Source organism: Mobula hypostoma, chromosome 24, assembly GCF_963921235.1.
Source record: "Mobula hypostoma chromosome 24, sMobHyp1.1, whole genome shotgun sequence".
Lineage (NCBI taxonomy): Eukaryota > Metazoa > Chordata > Chondrichthyes > Myliobatiformes > Myliobatidae > Mobula > Mobula hypostoma.
The window spans coordinates 45312356-45328230 of record NC_086120.1 but is presented as its reverse complement, the minus strand read 5'-3'; the positions used below and the strand labels follow the sequence as shown (position 1 = coordinate 45328230).

Here is a 15875-nt window from a genome sequence, read left to right as displayed (position 1 = left end):
TTGGATTGTGGGAGGAAACCGGGGAAAGCATGGGGAGAACGTACAATCTCCTTACAGGCAGCAGTGGGAATTGAACCCGGGTTGTTTGTACTGTAAAGCTTTACCCTAACCACCGTGCTACTGTACCGTGATATGCTGTGCTGATCACTTAACCAAATCCAAGATCGATCTAACCCTTCCCTCCTACGTAGCCCTCCAATTTTCTTTCATCCATGTGCCTATCTAACAGTTTCTTAAATATCCCTAAAGTATCTGTATCACCACCACTGGCAGCACACTCCATGCACACACCACTGTGTTAAAAAAAACTACCTCTGACATCCTCCCAGTACTTTCCTCCAATCACTAAAATCATGCCTCCTTGAACTGGCCATTTCCACCCTGGCTGTCTCTGACACTGGCTGTCCACTAGATCTATTCTTCTTATCAACCCACGACCTTCAGATTGCTAGACCAACACCCTAACCACTTGGCCACACGCCACATATTCCTTCACATATGTGTCTTTTTTTAAGTCTTTATCAGTCTGATAGACAATGACAAAAAGTTTGGACAATGGGATGGTTTGGGATTGTCTAGATTATTGTTTTGTAACTGCCTGACCTGACTGGTCACATTAACTTGTTTCATTTATGACATTGTCGGATTGTCCCACAAGTCTTGACAAGGCACTACGTATATTATATTTTTCCAGTCAACACTTGATCACTCCCATCCTTTCCACATCTACAACATCTTTCAACGGTGTACAGATGGAAAAACCCGAGCAAATCTCTTCACGGGTGAACGGATGATTGCTCTGCTTTGCCCAGAGAGCAGCTTCCAATCTGTGAGGCTTCAGGCTCTGGAAATGGTGTTTACATTTCATATGTGTTCCTGCCCGTGTTGGGGTTGAAGGGAACGAGATGGTGCCTTTGCATAATGGGGAAGTGAGAGCCATAATTAAAAAGTCTATTCAGTCACTGTGGGAACAATGTTTGGATAAGGAGAAGAAAGGACAACATTTATATAAAATTCAGAGGGTAGTGGGAACTCAGCTGGGACATGGGTATAAAAGAAGGGAAGAAGTTTACTTACACGTTTGCGTATTGGACATAACAGGTTAAATAACTCCTTGTTCATAATTAATAGATCAGGACAGAGGGACATTCACTTAGATTGGAGATGAGAAGGAATTTCTTTAGCCAGAGAGTGGGGAAACCGTGGAATTCATTGCCATAGGCGGCTGTGGAAGCCAAGTCATTGGGTGTATTTAAACCAGAGATTGATCCCTTCATTCGGTTAGTCAGGAATGAAGGGATATGGGGAGAAGGCAGCGAGGGAAATGGATCAGCCTTGATGAAAGAGTGGAGCAGTCTCAATGGATCAAATGGCTTAATCTGCACCTATATCTTATGGTCTTACCCCTAGGGAGTGCATTTGTCAAAAAATAGTAGAGTATCTATTGTTTGAGTGTAGATCCTATGAGGTGCAAAGGAAACATCTAATTGTTAGATTGAGATCTTTGGGGGAGATACAGTTTAACATGGGAGGTTTGTTAGGATATCACTACCATTATAATGTATATCAGTGCATATTTGACTTTCTGAAAAGAATTAGACTTTTTGATATTTTTGGGGGTTGGGGCTATTTTAGTGGGTACACTTCCTGTCTTCTTGCTCCACACTCCAACTCAGTAAGAGGGAGTCTGCCAACCACCATTAAACTTTACAAGAAGAAGAAAAAGCTACTAACACTCTGGCCAACTCCAGATACTCATGGCCCTTTAATCACTCAGTGAGGAAGATCCTCCCCTCCTGAAGAGGGAGGAGGAAGACCCTCAATTATTGTAGAGGTTAACGTACCCCCGCAGGAGGCACAAGAGGGGCAGCTGTGGGACTGACGTGTACGAATGCAAGAGAACAGTACAGAAAGCATTGATTATGAATTGTGAAGAATAAAAAAGCATTAAAAGGTTTATTCTTGTCATTACTTTTTATTGTGAATAAAGTTTATTTTGTTAAAAAAAATTATTTTTCTACCTCAAAAGTACTGAACACACACTTGTTCCTGTATCCTTCGAGGAATAGTCAACACCTTTAAGAAATTACAGCAGTGTCTCCAATCTTTGAGGAGATTCAGGTGAGCGAGGCTCCCACCTCAGCCCCATTCTAGCCAATTTTTACAGGTGCACCATCCCTCCCATCCGTCCAACAATCTCTCTGACCGGCTGCATCACCGTCCGGTACAGGAATTGGATAGCATCTGGCCACAAGACGCTACAAGGTATTGCGAGGACCTCTGACAGGATCTTTGGGGTCTCTCTTCCACCCATCCGAGATATTTATCAAGAGTGCTCTGTACGCTGGGCCCTTAGAATTATCGATGACCTTTCCAACAATCCCTTAACCTACCATCAGGCAGGAGGTCCCGTAGCATTAAGACAACAACTGTCAGGATGGGAAACAGCTTCCTCCCCCAGGCTGTGAGGCGACTGAACTCCCGGCCACCGGCCAGGGCTCACCATGTATGAAGCGTCAGTAGTGTTATACTGTTTACTTTTTAACTTGTATCGCAATTGCACCTCATACTAAATGTCAATCTTCTGGTATATATTTTGATTTGTTAGCTTATTTGCAGTAATATTACTTGACATGTTTTGTGTGATTTACATGCACCTTGGTCCAGAGCAACAGTGTTTTGCTCAGCCAGATAAATGTATATGGTTGAATGACAATAAACCTGAACTTGACAAAAGATATTGGTGCAGAATTAGGCCATTCAGTCCATCGCATCTGCTATGCCACTCCATCATGGCTGATTTATTATCCTTCTCAACCCCATTTTCCTGCCTTCTCCCCATAACCTTTGACATTCTGACTAATCTGGAACTTTTCTACACTTTTATTCCTTGTGCTAAAGTGCATGACCATACATTTCCCGACAATGTATTCTAGCTGCCATTTCTTTGCCCATTCTCCCAATCTCAGTCCTTCTGCAGACTCTCTGCTTCCTCAACGTTACCTGCCGCTCCACCAATCTTCATATCGTCTGCAAACCTGGTCACAAAGCCATTAATTCCATCATCCAAATCATTGACGTATAACGTAAAAACAAGTAGTCCCAATACTGACTCCTGTGGAACACCACAAGTCACCAGCAGCCAATCAGAAAAGGCCCCCTTTAATCTCTTTGCCTCCTGCCAGTCAGGCAAACTATATCCATGCTAGTATCTTTCCTGTAATACTCTGAGCTGATAGCGTTTCCTCTCTTAGATGTGGTTTAGTAAGCTAAAATACTCGAGATGTCCTGTGGAGAGCATTCTGACAGGCTGCATCACTGACCGGTATGGGGGTTGGTGGGGGGGGGGGGGCTACTGCACAGGATCGAAAGATGCTAAAGAAAGTTGTAAAATTAGTCAGCTCCATCTTGGGTATTAGCCTCCATAGTATCCAAGACACCTTCAACGAGCCATGCCTCAGAAAGGCGGCGCCTATTATTAAAAACTCCCATCACCCAGGATGTGCCCTTTTCTCATCGTTACTGTCAGGAAGGAGGTACAGAAGCCCGAAGGCACACACTCAGTGAGTCAGGAACAGCTTCTTCCCTCTGCCATCGTCCCTTCTGCATTCCGATTCCTAAATGGACATTGAACCCATCAACACTACCTTTTTTTTTAATATTATTTCTGTTTTGCACTATTTTTAATTTAGCTATTTTCAATATATATATATAATTTTTTTTACTCTAATTGATTATTTCCTTCTATATTATCATGTATTGCATTGTACAGCTGCTGCTGATAACAAATTTTACAACATATGCCTGTGATATTAAACCTAATTCTGATTCTTTGTATTTCCTCATTCATATTAATTACACTTGATTTTGTATTTGCTTAATAATATTAATTACACTTGGTTTGGTATTTATTCATTAATATTAATTACACCTGCTGTCATTCCGGTCAAATTATTACTTTCTTTGAGCATAACTTACGGACAGTGTTCAGAAAAACTGGGCACCAAAGCCAGCCAGCCTTCCCCTCATGTCACTTGGAGACGATCTGCAGAGAGTCTGTGGTTCCAGGATTCAGAAAGGGTCAAATATTACTTCCCAACTCTTGCTTCTCCAAAGTAGATGTCCAGTAAGAGGTTGAAAACGAATGAACCAGTGTGGGGAACTTGGACTGAACAGTGCACTCTATTCAAATGCTTAAGCAACATTAAACTCCTTTACAGTAAAGGGGAAGGAGGAAGGGTAGAGCGTGAAGTGTATACAGACTGGTTCACAATAGAATAAATAATAGCTACTCTAAAACAAATGACAAGTGAATCTTGATACCTCATTCAATAAATCCTTGCCTTTGTTAATAATATTGGTTTAGTTGGGTAACTATTCATAAGTATGATTTGCTGTATGTTGAAGCTTCCCATTCATTGTACAGGCAGGAAGGCATCTTAAAATGCATTTAGTTTACTGATAATATTATGTAAACTAAAATCTATGCAAATTATAGAAAAGTACAGGCCATTCAGCCCACAATGCTTGTTTGTTTGTTTGTTTATTTGTTTATTGAGATTCAATGCAGAACAGGCCCTTCTGGACTTTCAAGCCGTGCTGTCCAGCAACCTCTGATTGAACCTAGCCTGATCACAGGACAATTTGCTGTGACCAATCAACCCAGCGACCGACATGTCTTTGGACTGTGGGAGGAAACCGGGGAAAGCCTGCACAGTCATGGGGAGATCGTACAAACTCCTTACAGGCAGCAGTGGGAATTGAACCCGGGTTGTTTGTACTGTAAAGCTTTACCCTAACCACCGTGCTACTGTACCGTGATATGCTGTGCTGATCACTTAACCAAATCCAAGATCGATCTAACCCTTCCCTCCTACGTAGCCCTCCAATTTTCTTTCATCCATGTGCCTATCTAACCGTTTCTTAAATATCCCAAATGTATCCGTGTCTATCGCCAACCCTGGCAGCACACTCCATGCACACAACACTGCGTTAAAAAAAACTACCTCTGACATCCTCCTAGTGCTTTCCTCCAATCACCAAAATCATGCCTCCTTGAACTGGCCATTTCCACCCTGGGGAACAGTCTCTGGCTGTCCACTAGATCTATTCTTCTTATCATCTTGTACACCTCGATCACGTCACCTCTCATCCTCCTTCGCTCCAAAGACAAAAGTTCTAGCTTAGTCAGCCCTTCCTCATAAGATGTTCTCGGCATCAGCCTTGTAAGTCTCCACTGCACCCTCTCTAAGGTTTCCACGTCCTTCCTATAATGAGGCAACCAGAACTGACCACAATATACCAAGCGTGTCTAACCAGTTTTAAAGACTTTACCTCACAGCTCTTGAACTCAGTCCCCTGACTAACGAATACCAGCACAGCATACACCGTCTTAACCACCCTATCAACCTGCACGACAACTCTGAGGGATCTACGGATGTAAACCCTGAATTGCGCCTTGGAATAATGTATAAAGTACTCTAACAGAAGCGTCAATGTACCTCAAAAGCAGGCGGCTCATGTGTGATTATTGGCTTTGTATTTTAGACACAGAGTCTATTATGACAAACGAGATTTCACACTCTGATGTAGAGAATAAAGGCAAAAGATAATTAGAAATATTTTGTAGAGATAAAAATGAACTCAAAACTCAGCTGGTCAGACAGCATCTGTGGAGGGAAAGAGATACTCAGCATTTCAGGTCAAGACCCTGAATCAAAATGAGAAACTTTCAATACCAAGGTACAGCAGAAAAACTTGCTCTACATACTCTTCTTGCAGATCAATTCATCAGTTCTTTCAGGCAAAGCAAGACCAGAGTGCTGGACAAAATGTCACTGTGCATTTTTACAGTTTTTTCTCAAGTGGTTCTTTCTGCAAGCCAGCTTGTGAAAAGATTTCGCAAGACTAGAATTTTATTTAAACACAGCTCACCTCTCTGTCTCAGCGTGGGTGCGTCTTGTCCTTCTGGCAGTTCTGCCAATTCTGTGGGCGTGATTAATCTGGACTGCCCTGTGTGATGCAATGGATCCTGTGTGGAAACAGGAAAAACCACAGGGAAATCAGGAAGGAGAGAGACTAAGTATTGCCTAAACGTTACTGAGCAACTCTCTTTAGGATATACCAATCACTGCCTCGCTCAGGTCTCAAAATCTAGGATGTAGCAGTTCACTTCAATAAAATTGGTTTATTATTGTCACATGTACTGAGGTAGAGTGAAAAGTTTGTCTTGCATACTGTTCAACTAGCTCAGATCATTACACAGGGCACTGAGGTAGAACAATAACAATCCAGAATAAAGGGCAGCTACAGAGACAGTGCAGTGTAGATAAACAACTAAGGCCGTCTATTAGTCAGACGTTGTGTTCCAGCTCTCGACATGATATGCGGGTCAGGGCAGTTTGATATGGAGAGCAAGCTGTTGCCAATACAGCAGGCGTCCCCTCTCCACGCAGCTGATGTATCCAAAGGAACAGCAGAGACCGACACAGTTCAGCACCAGAAGCTTCGTAGGAGTTGCCAGTCAGCGTTGAACTCAATGGAGGACTGCCTTAGGGACTCCAGCTCCAGATTTTTCCTCGGGGTTTACTCCTGAAGCTTTCCTCATGAGTGGGTATAGCCACAAGGCAGCGGAGGTTCGAGATCAGCGCTTTCCTTCTCCTCGATGAGCCACCAACCCCGGCTGATGAGCCTCATCTGCCCAATGTGAATGGACTTCAGGCACAATGAACCCGCCTTTGCCCCTTCTCCTGTTAGTAGAAACAGTTCTGCCAGGCTTAGGAGCTAAGCCAGACGTGAAGAACAAGAGCTCAACTTGGTTGTCAGAGGCTATTTGAAACTCACGCCATAGGGAGCATTTAGGAGATAGTGGGAGCTTATCCCCACTAATCCCATCCCCGGCCATAGCAACCTTAAGGAACCAGGTAAGCAATAAGATGCAACATCATAACAAGGAATATTTTGAGGTTAAGAGTCCATCTCATCATACTAGGGAATTATTTAATCGTCTTATTACAATGGGGTAGATATCATCCTTGAGCCTAGTTTCTGGCTTGTGTAGTCACTGGGCCACAAAATACGGAAAGAGAACACCAAACGCCCAGCTACAGTAATCCTACATTATTCTCTCCACATTCTTGTCAACTTCGCTCCAGGTTAAAGGGAGAAGTTGGTCAGGTTAGGACTTTATCCCTTGGCGGGTAGGAGACTGAGAAGCGAAATAAATGTGTTCTGCCTCTAGAGGTGCTGTTTGCTTTGTATGCAGTTCGTATGGTACAAACATCACTTCCTACAGGGAAACTTTTTTTAAACATCATTTCCTGAATGGGTTAATTTGGATTTCGACTTGAAACACACGGCAGAAGAGACTTAAGTGGAGCACCAATGCAGAGGCTGTGTCCAATAAGGGCCAGAGTCGCCTCTACTTCCTGAGGAGACTGAGGTCCTTTGGAGTATGCAGGCCTCTCCTTCACATGTTCTACCAGTCTGTTATCACCAGTACAATCTTCTATACAGTGGTATGCGGGGGCAATGGCATCAATACGGGTGATGCCAACAGGCTCAATAAACTGATTAGAAAGGCTGGCTCTGTTCTAGGAGTCAAACTGGACACGCTGGACACACTGGAGGCTATGGTAGGACAAAGGACCCTATAGAAAATCCTGGAAATTCTGGACAGTGTTTCTCACCCTCTGCATGCCACTTTGGCTGGACAGAGGAGCACTTTTAGTAATAGACTGAGACAACAGTGCTGCTCCAAAGTCAATCTACAGGTGAGGAAGTGATGACCCCCCCTTCTCTTCTTTATACTTCTCTTCTAGTACTTGTACATCTGTGCACTTGTAATGCTACTGTGACACTGTCATTTCCTTTGGGATCAATAAAGTATCTATCTATCGATCTATCCATCACAATCCACTATTTGCCCTTGAAACAGCAGTATCTGTATTAAACTTTCTTAGTACTGTTAAATATTTACTAAATGCACTTTTAAGGTTACTATTGTGTTTATCGTTTATTACTATTCAGCTGTCGTTGTGCCACAAGTTCACTCTGGCATAGTTATAGAATGCTGCATGTGTATATTAGCTTGGTTAATACTGATAATGAGAATGATCGGTAACATTACCATATTCAGGCTCCGGGAGATTCTGTATTGAATTTATTACATGTTTTACTTGACTTTCTGCAGTTTCGCAAAGTTTTCTCATTAAAAACCCCGAAAAAAGTTTCCAGCTCAAGTGATGTTTGAGAAGGTGTTTAACCCCCTGCCAAACTTCACACACAACTCACTGTGAGGGCAGTGGAGTGGACAATCAGAGATGTCGTGAAAGCACAGTCTTTTTCCCAGGGGAAGGGAGCCTGTGCTAAAGGGGGTAGGTTTAAAATGAAAGAGGAAAAAGCTAAAAGAGACCGAGGCCAACGTCTTCATGTGAAGGGAGGTACATATAATGGAATAAAGGACATACGGAGGGAGGGAGGAACATTGTGGTAAACCATATATATATGTTGTAACTGGGTTACCTGTCTGGACACACCCCTCTGCTGATGGCTCCTGTTGTTCCTCCCACAGACCCCTGAATAAAGGCGATTGCGCCATTGCCCCTCCTCCTCAGTCCAGGGCAGACACTCAGCATGGCCGAGGTCACATTTTATTGCCAATAAAAGCCTTTCGGTATTTATTCAACTTCCAGTCTTTTGGAGTAATTGATAGTGCACCAGACATATAATGAAACAAAAGACATATGGAGGGAGGAAGGGATATATAATGAAATAAGGGATATACAGAGGGAGGGTGGTACATATAATCAAATGAGGGACATAAGGAAGGAGGGAGGGACATATAATGAAATAAGGGATATACGGAGGGAGGGAGGGACATATAATGGAATGAGGGACATACAGAGGGAGGGAGGGTGGTACATATAATGAAATGAGGGACATATAATGGAATAACCTGCCAGAGGATGTGGCAGAGGTGGGCACAATAGCATTTAAATGGAAGTTGGTCATGCACTTTGTTAGAAAATATAATAGCATGGACTACTTTCTAAATGGAGAGAAAATTCAAATATCTGAGGCAGAAAGGGACTAGGGATTCCTCGTGCAAGATTCCCGAAAGGTTAATTTCCAGCTTGAGTCAGTGGTAAGAAAGGCAAATGGAATGTTAGCATTCATTTTGAGAAGACTAAAATATAAAAGCAAAGAGGTAATGTTGAAGCTTTATAAGGCACTGGTGAGGCCTCACTTGGAGTATTGTGAGCAGTTTTGGGCCCCTTATCTTAGAAAGGATGTGTTGACAATGGAGAGGGTTCAAAGGAGGTTTACGAAAATGATCCCAGAATTGAAAGGCTTATCATAAGAAGAGTGTTTGATAGCTCTTGGTCAGTACTCACTGGTATTCAGAAGAATGGGGGTGTGGTTCTCATTAAAGCCTATCGAATTTTGAAAGGCCTCGATAGAGTGGATGTGGAGAGGATGTTTCCTATTGGTGGGGGAGTCTAAGACTAGAGGATACAGACTCAGAAAAGAGGAATATTCAATTAGAATGGAGATGAGGAGGAATTTCTTTAGCCAAAGAGTGTCACAGTCCAGTCCATGAACTCCGCATTCTGGTTCACGGTCTAGTCTATCAACCCTTGCTCCGGGTTTGCCTCTCTACCCTGTTTCTGTTCCTTTTGAGCACTAATTGAGGCAGCTGATTCTCGTTGGGGCTGGCTGCATAAATACCTCCAGAGACCAGGGCATGGCTGCTGGATTGTTCTTGTCCTTACTCCTTGTATCCCTTCCCCGCCTTCTGTTGCCTCGCCTCGCCTCGCCTGACCTGAAGCCTTGCCTTGCATTGCCTGAAGCCTTGCCTTGCCTTGCCGGTAACTCTCGCCTCACCTGAAGTTCTTGCCTCGCCTTGCATTGCCTGAAGCCTTGCCTTGCTTTGCCGGTAACTCTCACCTCACCTGAAGTTCTTGCCTCGCCTTGCATTGCCTGAAGCCTTGCCTTGTCTTGCTGGTAACTCTCACCTCGTCTCGCCTGAAGTCTTGTCCTGGAGCCACCCTGAACCTAGTTCCCTTCCTGTCCCTTGCCGCCGTCGGGTAAGTCAGGCCAGATTGCCGTTACCCTGCGGTTGGTTCTATCCCTTCCTGTCCCTTGCCTCCGTCGGGTGGAGTACCGCACCCTGCCCAGGAGGAGCTTCAAGACCCCAAGCCTCGAGCCTCACCCCAAGCCAAGCTTCAAGACCCCAAGCCTCAACCCAAGCCAAGCTTCAAGACCCCAAGCCTCAAGCCTCTGGTTCCCAGCCTCGCCTCAAGTCTGAAGACTCCAGCCTCATCCTGCTTGCCAGCCAAGTCATGTCCTTGCCTAGTTCTGGGGTCCGAGCCAGAAGCAAGACCCTGGTTCTGGGTTCTTGTCCAGTCTCTGGCTCGGAGTCCAAGCCCGGGCTCCTAGCTCTCTTGTTCAGTCCTGTTCCGGGTTCCCGGTTTTCATGTCCATGTCCTAGCCCTCACCCTGTATCCTAGTCCTGTCCCTAGTACTTCAGTGCCTGTGTCTTGCACTTGGGTCTGTTCCCAGCCACCACCTTATGACAAAGAGTGGTGAATCTGTTGCACAGATGTCTCTGGAGGCCAAGTCAATGGGTATAGTATATTTAAGGCAGGGGTTGATAGATTCTTGATTAGTCAGGGCATGAGGGATACGGGGAGAAGGCAGGAGATTGGGGCTGAGAGGGAATTGGATTGGCTGTGATGAAATGGCAGAGCAGACTCAATGGGCCAGATGGCCTAATTCTGTTCCTATATCTTATGATCGTATGAATAAATACATTAATAGAAAACATTTCGAGGGACCTGGACCCTGTGGGGTGGCACGATAGCATAGTAGTTAGCACAATGCTTTACAGTACCAGTGACCTGGGTTCATTTCCTGCAGCTGTCTGTAAGGAGTTTGTACGTTCTCCCTGTGAACGCATGGGTTTCCCCCAGGTGCTCTGGTTTCCTCCCACAGTCCAAAGACGGGCAGGTTGGTTGGAACAATTTACAGTGTCCAATTAAGTTCAAGTTCATTGTCATCTGACTGTAAACACAAAAAAAAAATCAAAGTACCACAGAAAGGGGAGATCCCTTAAATCAAAGGGAGAATATGCAAACTCCACACGGTAAGCACCGGACGTCATGATCGAACTTGGGCTGTTTGCTTTTTGAGGCAGCGACTCCACTGGTTGCTCCACCTGTGCCTCTCTCTACATCCGCGATAGAGTCAGCAACGGCTCTGCACCTGACCTCCATATCTGATTCAGACACGGGTAGTCTTCAAGCACTTTGACAGACTTCTATAGGTGTGTAGGGAAGAGTGTATTGACTGGCTGCATCACCGCCTGGTATGGAAACACCAATGGCCTCAAGTGGAAAATCATGCAAAAGGTAGTCAATTCAGCCCAGTGCATTACAGGTAAAGCCCTCGCAACCATTGAGCACATCCACATGAAACACTGCCATAGGAGAGCAGCATCCATCATCAGAGCTCCTCACCTCCCAGGCCATGCATTTTTCTTGCTGCTGCCTTCAGCAAAAAGGTATGGGAGCCCCAGGACTCGCACCACCAGGATTCCAAGTTCAAAAACAGTTACTACCCCTCAACTAGCAGGCCCTTGAACTAAACGGGATAACTACACTCACTTGCCCATCCATTGAAATGTTCCCACAGCCAATGATCTCACTTTAAAGTCCCTTTATCTTGTTATTTCATGTTCTCGTTATTTTTTGCTGTTTGTTATATTTGTATTTGCACAGTTTGTTGTCTTCTGCACTCTAGTTGATCTTTCATTGATCCTATTATAGTTACTATTCGATAGATTTGCTGAGTATGCCCGCAGGAAAAAGAATTGTGGAAAGCGGCCAGTGAGTGAGTGGGCCAGTGAAGGAGTGGAGCTTTGAGGCTTTGACTCGAGAGGCATCGACGAGAAGCGGCGGAGGACAAGCTAGCTCGCAGTTAGTCTTTACAATGTCTCCTGAGACGGTGATGTGCCTCTCATGTGAGATGTGGCAGTCTTGGGGGAACGCCCCTCTCCTACAGAGTCACATCTGCCAGAAGTGCACGCGGCTGGGCGATCTGGAAGACCGTGTAAGGAATCTGAGGCAGCAGCTGGATGACCTTCGACTCATAAAGGAGAATGAGGCAGTCATAGATGAGAGCTACAGGGAGGTAGTCACACCTAGGCTGTCGGAAGCAGGTCGTTGGGTGACAGTCAGAGGGGGGGAAAACGAAGGTGAGCAGACAGGTAGTGCAGAGCACCCCTGTAGCCATTCCCCTGATAATAAGTTTACTGTCCTGGATACTGTTGGCGGGGACGACCAACCAGGTGTGAGCCACGGTGGCAGGGCCTCCGGCACTGAGTCTGACCTGGTGGTGCAGAAGGGTGGGACGGAGAAGAGGAGATCTGCCATCATTGGAGACTCTATAGTCAGGGGAGCAGGCAGGAGATTTTGTGGATGTGAGAAGGACACCCGCATGGTTTGTTGCCTCCCGGGTGCCAGGGTCCGGGATGTCTCTGACCGGGTGCACGACATCCTGGTATGAGAGGGAAAGCAACCAGAAGTCGTGATACATGTTGGGACCAACGACATAGGCAGGAAGAGGGATGAGGTCCTGAAGTGTGAGTTTCGGGAACTAGGCAGAAGGCTGAAGAACAGGATCTCAAAGGTGGCATTCTCAGGATTGCTGCCAGTGCTACGTGACAGTGATGATAAGAATTGGAGGAGATGGCAGTTGAATGCGTGGCTGAGGAGTTGGTGCAGGGAGCAGGGTTTTAGATTTTTGGATCATTGGGATCTCTTCTGGGGAAGGTGGGACCTGTACAGATTGGATGGGTTGCACCTGAACTCGAGGGGAGCAATATCCTTGCAGGCAGGTTTGCTAGCATGGTTCGGGAGGGTTTAAGCTAATTTGCAAGGAGGATGGGACCCAGAGCGATAGAGCAGTGAAAGAAGTGCATGGAGTAAAGCCAAATCTAACATATAGAGAGGCTTTGAGGAAAGAGAGGCAGAATAAACGGTGTAAAGACAGTAAGGCAGAAGTGTGTGTACCTCAATGCAAGAAGCATCAGGAACAAAGGTGATGAACTGAGAGCTTGGATACATACATGGAATTATGATGTAGTGGCCATTACAGAGACTTGGCTGGCACCAGGGCAGGAATGGATTCTCAATATTCCTGGATCTCAGTGCTTTAAAAGGGATAGAGAGGGCGGAAAAAGGGGAGGAGGGGTGGCATTACTGGTCAGGGATACTATTACAGCTACAGAAAGGGTGGGTGATATAGCAGGATCTTCTTTTGAGTCAGTATGGGTAGAAGTCAGGAACAGGAAGGGAGCAGTCACTCTATTGGGGGTATTCTATAGGCCCCCTGGTAGCAGCAGAGATACAAAGGAGCGGATTGGGAGGCAGAATTTGGAAAGGTGCAAAAAATAACAGGGTTGTTATCATGGGTGACTTTAACCTCCTTAATATTGATTGGCACCTGATTAGTTCCAAGGGTTTAGACGGGGCAGAGTTTGTTAAGTGTGTCCAGGACGGATTCCTGTCACAGTATGTGGACAGGCCAACTAGGGGGAATGCCATACTAGATCTAGTACTAGGTAATGAACCGGGTCAGGTCACAGATCTCTCAGTGGGTGAGCATCTGGGGGACAGTGACCACCGCTCCCTGGCCTTTAGCATTATCATGGAAAAATACAGAATCAGAGAGGACAGGAAAATTTTTAATTGGGGAAGGGCAAATTATGAGGCTATAAGGCAAGAACTTGTGGGTGTGAATTGGGATGTTGTTTTTGCAGGGAAACACGCTATGGACATGTGGTTGATGTTTAGAGATCTCTTGCAGGATGTTAGGGATAAACTTGTCCCGGTGAGGAAGATAAAGAACGGTAGGGTGAAGGAACCATGGGTGACAAGTGAGGTGGAAAATCTAGTCAGGTGGAAGAAGGCAGCATACATGAGGTTTAGGAAGCAAGGATCAGATGGGTCTATTAAGGAATATAGGGAAGCAAGAAAGGAGCTTAAGAAGGGGCTGAGAAGAGCAAGAAGGGGCATGAGAAGGCCTTGGCAAGTAGGGTAAAGGAAAACCCCAAGGCATTCTTCAATTATGTGAAGAAAAAAAGGATGATGGGAGTGAGGGTAGGACCGATTAGAGATAAAGGTGGAAAGATGTGCCTGGAGGCTGTGGAAGTGAGCGAGGTCCTCAATGAATACTTCTCTTCGGTATTCACCAATGAGAGGGAACTTGATGATGGTGAGGACAATATGAGTGAGGTTGATGTTCTGGAGCATGTTGATATTAAGGGAGGGGAGATGTTGGAGTTGTTAAAATACATTCGGACGGATAAGTCCCCAGGCCCTGATGGAATATTCCCCAGGTGGCTCCACGAGGTGAGGGAAGAGATTGCTGAGCCTCTGGCTAGGATCTTTATGTCTTCGTTGTCCATGGGAATGGTACCGGAGGACTGGAGGGAGGCGAATGTTGTCCCCTTGTTCAAAAAAGGTAGTAGAGATAGTCTGGGTAATTATAGACCAGTAAGCCTTACGTCTGTGGTGGGAAAGCTGTTGGAAAAGATTCTTAGGGATAGGATCTCTGGGCATTTAGAGAATCATGGTCTGATCAGGGACAGTCAGCATGGCTTTGTGAAGGGCAGATCATGTCTAACAAGCTTGATAGAGTTCTTTGAGGAGGTGACCAGGCATATAGATGAGGTTAGTGCAGTGGATGTGATCTATATGGATTTTAGTAAGGTATTTGACAAGGTTCCACATGGTAGGCTTATTCAGAAAGTCAGAAGGCATGAGATCCAGGGAAGTTTGGCCAGGTGGATTCAAAATTGGCTTGCCTGCAGAAGGCAGAGGGTCATGGTGGAGGGAGTACATTCAGATTGGAGGATTGTGACTAGTGGTGTCCCACAAGGATCTGTTCTGGGACCTCTACTTTTTGTTATTTTTATTAACGACCTGGATGTGGGGGTAGAAGGGTGGTTGGCAAGTTTGCAGATGACACAAAGGTTGGTGGTATTGTGGATAGTGTAGAGGATTGTCGAAGATTGCGGAGAGACATTGATAGGATGCAGAAGTGGCAGATGGAGTTCAACCCGGAGAAGTGTGAGGTGGTACACTTTGGAAGGACAAACTCCAAGGCAGAGTACGAAGTAAATGGCAGGATACTTGGTAGTGTGGAGGAGCAGAGGGATCAGGGGGTACATGTCTACAGATCCCTGAAAGTTGCCTCACAGGTAGATGGGGTCATTAAGAAAGCTTATGGGGTGTTAGCTTTCATAAGTCGAGGGATAGAGTTTAAGAGTCGCGATGTAATGATGCAGCTCTATAAAACTCTGGTTAGGTCACACTTGGAGTATTGTGTCCAGTTCTGGTCGCCTCACTATAGGAACGATGTGGAAGCATTGGAAAGGGTACAGAGGAGATTTACCAGGATGCTGCCTGGTTTAGAGAGTATGCATTATGATCAGAGATTAAGGGAACTAGGGCTTTACTCTTTGGAGAGAAGGAGGATGAAAGGAGACATGATAGAGGTGTACAAGATAATAAGAGGAATAGATAGAGTGGATAGCCAGCGCCTCTTCCCCAGGGCACCACTGCTCAATACAAGAGGACATGGCTTTAAGGTAAGGGGTGGGAAATTCAAGGGGAATATTAAAGGAAGATTTTTTACTCAGAGAGTGGTTGGTGCGTGGAATGCACTGCCTGAGTCAGTGGTGGAGGCAGATACACTAGTGAGGTTTAAGAGACTACTAGGCAGGTATACGGCGGAATTTAAGGTGGGGGCTTATATGGGAGGCAGGATTTGAGGGTCGGCACAATATTGTGGGCTGAAGGGCCTGTACT

At 45.4% G+C, this 15875-nt stretch overlaps 1 protein-coding gene across 3 annotated transcripts in view; it reads right to left on the bottom strand.

The window, feature by feature from the left end:
* Positions 1-15875, bottom strand: part of LOC134337314 (phospholipid-transporting ATPase IC-like) — a 159964-nt gene that overhangs the window by 109875 nt on the left and 34214 nt on the right. Inside the window, exon 2 of one of the 3 annotated variants that reach the window (XM_063032221.1) lies at positions 5935-6031. The exons of 1 other annotated variant lie outside the window; for it this stretch is intronic. The gene's annotated coding sequence lies outside the window, so the exon portion shown is untranslated. Of the gene's footprint in view, positions 1-5770; positions 5792-5934; positions 6032-15875 lie in introns of those variants that run through there. One more of the 3 variants, XM_063032222.1, reaches the window with a different exon arrangement.